This window comes from Mchenga conophoros, linkage group LG4, assembly GCF_057382185.1.
Source record: "Mchenga conophoros isolate Kocher_MC1m ecotype Shallow Benthic linkage group LG4, M_conophoros_male_GT1.1, whole genome shotgun sequence".
In the NCBI taxonomy this organism is placed as follows: domain Eukaryota; kingdom Metazoa; phylum Chordata; class Actinopteri; order Cichliformes; family Cichlidae; genus Mchenga; species Mchenga conophoros.
In genome coordinates this window covers 23,569,388-23,577,143 of record NC_140529.1, presented here as the reverse complement: position 1 = coordinate 23,577,143, position 7,756 = coordinate 23,569,388, and the positions used below count along the sequence as shown (strand labels likewise).

At 41.6% G+C, this 7,756-nt stretch overlaps 1 protein-coding gene across 5 annotated transcripts in view; it reads left to right on the top strand.

The window, feature by feature from the left end:
• Positions 1-2,528: 2,528 nt before the first annotated feature.
• tex2 (testis expressed 2) overlaps positions 2,529-7,756 on the top strand; it is a 30,515-nt gene continuing 25,287 nt past the window's right edge. The window contains exons 1-2 of one of the 5 annotated variants that reach the window (XM_085271118.1): positions 2,529-2,582; positions 4,105-4,193. The gene's annotated coding sequence lies outside the window, so the exon portion shown is untranslated. Of the gene's footprint in view, positions 2,583-2,670; positions 2,691-2,758; positions 3,368-3,389; positions 3,532-4,104; positions 4,194-7,756 lie in introns of those variants that run through there. The other 4 variants (XM_085271119.1, XM_085271115.1, XM_085271116.1 and 1 more) reach the window with 4 other exon arrangements.

Below are 7,756 nucleotides of genomic sequence, written 5' to 3'. Positions count from 1 at the left end.
CACCATGTGTCAGCTGCTGCTTTGTAACCTTGGTCCTTATGCACTCTTGCATGTGTCTTTTCAATTTAAAATATAGCAAAATATATACACATATAAAACACGGGTTACTCTTTGTTAGAACCTTTGTTTCTTCTCTTTTATATGCATTCAGCTTTAATATGTTACCTTGATGGATAGATAGACTGAAGTCTTTGTTAACAGCAGGGACACTGGAGCGAATCAGAAGACCATCCTGCTTACAGTCTAACCCATCAGAGGAGGATTAACACCATGAGCATTCAGATAGATATTAGTATCTCATCAGAAACATAAATGGCTCAGTTTGACATTGCTCTCACTCTAGCCTGAAGGTGAACAGGCTAATCCCCAAGTGCATCATTTAAACCTTATATTGGTAAATGGTAAATGGCCTGCATTTGTATAGCGCTTTTCTAGTCCATAGGACCCCAAAGCGCTTTACATATATTCAGTTCAAGGTAGGACAACCACAATATATCAAATGATGGAGCAGATTCACATATTTTTAGAAAAAAATACACGCTTAGTTTTTATTTTCATGCCGAAAGCATCTTTCAACAAAAAAGATAGGACAGTGGCATGTTTACCACCGTGTTGCATCATCTCTTCTTAAAAACAGAGAAAAATAAATAATAATAGTAATAAGAAAAACTCTGTAAGTGTTTGGGAAATGAGGAGACAACTGCTGTAGTTTTAAAAGCAAAATGTTTCACCTTTCATTTCTGATATGTTGTGGCTTTTTCCCCCATAATGCACCCAGGTTTTCAGTGGGTGACCTGTAACAGTACTCCTTCACTGTGGAGCCTTGCTGCTGTTGGAGGCACAGAATATGTTTTGAGGTGAAAAAAGCTTTCAGAGAAAAGCCAGCATGTTACTCCACATCTGTGTATACTGATACACAATTCTTATATTCTTAAACAATTTTTAGATTTAGTGAATCCCTCCTGAGCGTTATTTACTCTCTTGGATGCTCCTTTATTGGCCAGTTGTTTTAACAACATGTTGATTATTCACCATGAGCTTTGTACAATTTTTCCATCCTTTGTTATTCCACACCAATTCAAATTAAATGTTTTCTTACACTTTACTGCTTATTATACACATGCATTAATAGGTAAAATTTCAGTTTCAACATTCGATTTGTTGTTTAGGATTGTTGTTGTGCTGAAAACAAAAACAGCAGCTGGCAATCAAATGCTTTCCAGGTGGTATTGCATGGTGGATCAAAGTCTGGTGGTACATTTCTGCATTCGATATTCCATCAATTTTGACAAAATTTTCAACACCAATGGCTGAATTGCAGTTCCACTGTGTTTTACAGATACCGGTTGACTCTTACTGTGGTGAGAAATTTCAAATTTGGATTAATCAGTCCATAAGACCTGTTTCCACTGATTTTCAGTCTAGTTCTTGTCTAATTTGACATCCTTCAGCCTTTTCACCCTGTTTCCCTTCCTTAAGAATGGCTTCTTGATCTGTCCACTCAGACCTTTTCTGACAAGCTTCAGTGAACAGTAGATGGATCAGCTGAAGGCCCAGATACATGTCTCAGGTATCTGAGTATCTAAATATCTGAAGGTCTTTGCTGACTTTCAGATGCTGTTCATCTGCTGTAGACAGTCTTTAAGTTTATTATTTTTAGCTCTGCCTTTTCTTTTATCTTTTATTTATAAAGATACAGTTTAAAGTTGCTTCATTGCTAAGTCTGTTATGTATATTTAAACACTAGTTTGTCTCAATTTAGGTGACTTTTTATCCTTGAATGCTTCATAGGTGGTAGTTGGCTTAACAAAATGGTCAGGTATAAGTACCGGACTGAAAATGATTTTTTTCTTTTTTTTTCTTTTTTTTAAAAAAAAAAAAAAAAAAAAAGCTAATGTCCAAAGAGGGGGGGAAAAACCTTTCACTTTCAGATCGTTTGGAGAACCTTTGCTCAGAACCACTTTCAAAACCACAAAAAAGTCTGTAAAGAAAGCGGATGTGGCTCAAGACTTCTGCACAGTACTGTATGTGGTGTCTTCTGGAAAGCTGCTTCTCTAATGAAGGACTGGAACACATTTACAGCAACAAGAAACAACGCCACCATAACCACAAGTCATGAACTAAGAAGCTCAAACGGGGCATTCTTTTAAATTTTCTTACACTTACAAAGTGCTTTAAAAAAAAATTATCTAAACTACCTTAAGATGTCGTCCAGGTCCTCCCCCAGGGCCTCCACTTTAATCAGCAAACTGTGATAAGAGAGACTGGCTTTACAACACTGCATCGTTTATTTGGGATTTGAGTTGATTTATGGAATTTTGAACGCAATCAATGCTTTTCTGCGGCCCAGCGTTAGCATTGATGTCCACTAGATGGCCCCCTCCACCGACAGAAGGAAGGTTGCTGCTGGGACTCACTTCTGATCCAACCACAGATATATGCAACAAACTTACTGCAGTGTAACCGGAAGATCAGTCGATTTTAGTGTGCGGGTTATATCAGATGAAAGATGAACCGGCTGGGCAAAAATCCAAAAAAGGACGCACGTGGACGGTTTCTCTTGATATAATCACATCAATCCAGTAGGTGGCAGCCTATTCAAGCTAATATAATCAGATTAAAGGAACCCAAATTTAGACGGATCTCCTCAGTGCCAGAAATGCTGTACACGTAGTGGACTTGATCCAGGGGTAGGCTGAGCTCTCTGTTTTGTTTTTGTTTTTTTGTTTCTTTGTTTGGTTTTTAACTTGCTGGTTAATGTAACAAACAAACAAAAAACAAAACAAAACATGGCGTCTATGAGGGGATAAAGCTGGGTTTTTTAACCGTTTTGGAGCCCTTGTGTTTTAATCATCTGATCAGGTTCTCAGCTGTAGGCAGCTCTTTATCAGAGAGACTTGATGCTGTTTGCGGAGGGAAATCCGCGTCTTGTGGGCATACTGCAACGCCGTGACGCAACTCGCACTCTCCTGCTGCATCACTATAAAATATGAATCACCAGTGTGCCGACGATCGGGTCCTGATTTGGGTGTAAATATCATGTAATTGGTGAGGAAGGAGGGGGGTGTGGCGCAAAGTATCGGCCATTCACTAAAATCAGTACAAGCCCGGAGCTGGTGCACTCGTGCACAGGGAGCCAGGTTTGATCGCTGTGGCGCTGTCTGTGTGCTCGGACTCCGGCTGGGTTCTCAGGCCAGCCAGCCTTCGGCAGCCATCCCCGCCGTGCCCCGTCCCTCCGCAGGCTCCGGGCTGCAGATAAAAGCGCTCCACGCAGGGACTCGCATCGCGTTACGCAGCTTCAAAGCCTGGATGCAGGGCGAGCCAGTGGCCTGGGGATGATGATGCGATGCCCACGGTGTGATTAAAGGTGCGTTTGGGGTTTGTCTTCTTGTCACTTCGCTCTCGGTATCACCTGTTCGGCCCATGGATGCGTTACAGTCAGACATAAACCAGCGCAGAGCTGAAGCCGAGACGTGCGGAGGACAAAGGGACGGATGGAGCTGTAGGTGCCGTACCTTATAAATATTCCTGGTATGTTAAAGGAGGAAAAAAAATGTTGATTTCTTTATAGAGCAGCCACACTTTCTACAGCTCTCAGGATGCTTCAGTTTTATCAGAGCACACTGAGAACTGTGGCGATGTCTCAGTGGTTGGACCATGTTGTAAGTCGCAGCTAGTAGATGAGACGGGTTTATAGGAAGTGGCTGTGTCTGCTGGCAGGTGACAGATGCATCAGCTGAGGCTCGTTATCCATGAAGCCTGCTGTGAGCTGCACAGGTCTGCATGGGTAGCTTCTCTCACTCTGGGCTCTGCTTTTAGATCAGGCCACAGCATCAGATCCTCACACAGCAGTAGATCTCTCGTGCTTTGATCATTGTGTAACTTTAGGACAGCTTTATGTCAGGAATGGATCATAGCAGGTCTGTAATGACACTGCTTTTCTTTGTGGGGGGTGCGGTCTGTGTCCAGTGTCCACATCTGAACCAGTTCCTTATGAGCTGGAGGTTGACTTATTAAAAGTGTGTACAGTCTTCCAGGAAAGAGACCGATGAGGGACTGATGGACACATTTGAACCTGACAGTCCTTTTCCACTGTTTTCCCAGGTACGTCAGCATCGTGATCCATGGCTGTGCTGTGTGTGTCCGAGCAGATTGTGATCCGAGAGAAGATTGAATGCCTCTAAAATCTCAAGGTAAGACACCCCCTCCCTTCTTTGACCTTGTGTGTGTGTGTGTGTGTGTGTTTGTGTATATCTGTGAGTTAGTTGCGTTCAAATTGATCCATGGCCTTGAGCGCCGCTCCCTGCCTCACTTTTCTTCTCCTTAATTGTCTCCTTCATCTCGACTTCTATTACTCAGTACCAAACATCTATCTCATTAGCGTAAAAGCACATTTCCCTGTTTGAAAGCATACGTGGAATTTCACTTGTGTACATTTTATACATGCACACACTCTGTGTTTAGGACACAAACATCTGTGACGTGTTTTTCTGCATGACAGGGGTTAATAACTTTTCATAGGCTTAATTAGACAAATTGCTTTGGGGGTGGAAGCAAACAGGGGCAGCTGAACCATCTCAATAAGCTGTTGTTTTTTACTACAATATGAGCTAAAAACAGGTTTTCCCAGCTCTGTGAGGCCGAAGAATTGGATGCAATTGGACGGGTCTGCTGTGTTTCTATGTTTACGTTTGCTCGCTGCAGGCCGTGAACTTTCATGGTTCAGCTGCAGTTTACCTTTAGTTTAAACTTAAAATAAATTCAGCTCCAGGCCGTCTGAGTCAGCAGTTGACCCCTCTGACGGGGGTCAGCATGCGTGATGTGTTAGTCCTGTTAACACTTATGGATGTATCCTGTACTGTTCAAAAGAACAGTCGTCTGCACGTTTATTGTGTTGTTGTACTTTCTGCGTCCTGGGGAAAGAGTACGATCAGTGAGAAATAAAGAAATATGAAAACAATGGAATATGCATGCTCTATGGGAATAATAAGAGGAAGGTTATAGACAAAGCCAGTGTGGTTTACTATGTATTTATGTTACAGTACCTATGAGAAGCAGTTTGTCTATTCAGGTATAATGTCAGTGCATTCTGGCAAGTTTTGGGAAGTAAAGTTGTCTTTGTTAGCCTTAACTTCCCACTTTGACCATTTTATAGCTGGTGTCATACTAATGTGCCTTATAGCTCTTTCACTTTCATCTCCCTGTTTTGTTTACCAAGCAGGTGCAGGCTGAAAGCATATACGATAATGGGCAGTGCAACTCTAACAAACGTTCCTGATGACGGTGTAAGAGACTCACAGGCATTAATTTGGTTTTAACTGCTCTTGATTGGCTGCTAGACTAAAAACATTCTTCATATAGCTTTGATCAGAGGCCTTTATGTTGTAGCATTTATTGATATTTTAGACCGTGGTGTGTTGTTAACTTTGTGGCAGCAGTTACTTTAATGACGAGAGAGGTTGTGTCCTACATGCTGTATTGTGATGGGGAAGCATTTATGCAGACCGTAAGGCTACAGTTATGGTTATTTTAAATACGATCTTTGAAATTAAGGTTTTGCTAAAAATAAAATATGCATTCAATTTTGTTAGGTGCACCATGCTACTACAAGGCTGAACCCTGTTTTGTCTTCTGACCTGGCATCATTCATCATGATGTAGATTCAAAAAGGTGCTGGAAACGTTCCTCTGAGATATTTTGGTCCATATTGACATGACAGCGTCACGCAGCTGCTGGTGAACAGGCTAGAAGCATGGCAAGAAAATATCCCCCACACCATTACACCACCACCACCTGAAGCATGGATACAAAGCACGGTCGATCAGAGTTTTAATGTAGTTTACACCGAGTGTTGCAGCAGTGTTTTCCACTCTTCTATTGACCAATTGGTGAGCCTGTGTGAATTGTAGCGTCTGTTTCCTGTTCTTAACTCACAGGTGTGGCAGTTGTGTTGGTGTAGCCCATCTGCTTCAAGGTTTAACGTGTAGTGTATTCAGAGATGCTCTTCTGCATACCTTGTTTGCTGTTGCCTTCCTTCAGCTCAAAGCATCACTCTCTGCAAACCCTTGAGATGGTTGTGTGGGAAAATCTCACCAGATCAGCCGTTTCTGAAATTCTCAGACCAGCCTGTTTGGCACAGAGAACCATGTGATATTCAAAGTCACTTAAATCACCGGTCTCCACGATCCTGATGCTCATTTGAACTTGGGGACACTCATATGGACCCTGCTACTCAAGGTAACCATATTGTTGCAGGCATTTAGTGATCTCAGAGAAAAGACTCCCATAAACTAGTATTCATTATTGGCTTCCTCTTTAATAACCTCTGTGTGTGTGCCTCCTGCAGCTTGGGCATGTAAAGTGTGTCTTCTAGAGCAAACATATGTATTTATAGATGTTCGTTTTAACAAAATGTCTGAATTGCTCCTCCCTGACACAATCCTTTTTTAATCTTTATGTCATTGTTCCTCTTTTGTTTCACCTAATGATAAACATTTACCATATTCGGGGAAGATATTAATGTTTCACAGTGAAGATCATGTAATGTTTGCAGGGAACAACAGTAAGCTATATGATTCTCACTCTGCAGTGTAAGCAGATGAGTGGTGGGGTTGGAAACGTCAGGTTATGTAAAAGTCATGCCTCTGCAAAGTGTTTGTATGTATAGTCATTTCTCAGCACCAACTGTTTACTGCAGTGTGAGCAGCGTTTTTAGCAGTATATGCAGTCAAATGGAAGTCACCGGCGGACTTTTAAGGATAGATCAGGAGCAGTGACAAACTATTTCTTCGCCCTCTTTGGCACCCCACCAGGTGGTGACACCTTAGGCAACTTTCATACATGGCATGAGCCAAAACTGTCCCCAGCACGACTTGATTGCAACCGAGTGCGATCAAATTCCTGCAGCCAGGTTCCAAAATAGTTCACAATTATTTTTCAAGTAATATTCAAATGTTAAATTTCCTCACTTCAAATGCACCTCTGTGGTTTGACGTGTGGAGAAGAAAATGCAAATTAGCAACTGATAAGTTCTACAGAAATTTGCGTTTCCTTACGAAATCTTGTGGACTAATTTAAAATTAAACTGTCATCAACTGACTGTAAAACTTTCTGTCTTCCTTCCTCTCTCTTTATTTATATAAATTACAATTTTATAAAAGCACTCACTGACAAAGCAACATACTGGGCTGCACAATGATTTACTGCAGCTGGAAAAATAATTCACTCTGGCGAAGATGCATGAATTTCTCTTTGCACTAAACAAGAGCGAGAGTAATGGATGGTGCTTTCGTCTTGTCGTAACTATCTTGACAAACAGGAAGTTCGATTTAGAGAGAAAGGAGGAAGTCTGTGTTGGTTCGATCACACAGAGATTTTACCACACGGAAAACACACTTGATATTGCCACACTGCGCTTGTCATGAAAGCCCTGTATATGTCCGGCCTGGAAATTGCAGTGCAGTTTTAAAGTGTAGGGTCTCACATATACACCTGGACTTTACCCGTAACTGTTAATTGTTCATGACCTGCTTGAAACATGAGTTTGTAACTTGTGTTTGACATGGCATGTCATGAGCTAAGGACCGTCCCGGTGATGTTCCATATTTTTTATATACACCATTCATTCATGGTTCAAAAACGAGGAGGCTGTAATCTGTTCCTTCATTACTGTGAACACAGGCATTGTAGTTTGCTTTGACTCAACCCCGCTTAACTTTAAATACTCACTTCACATCACCAAATGTGTATTAATCCA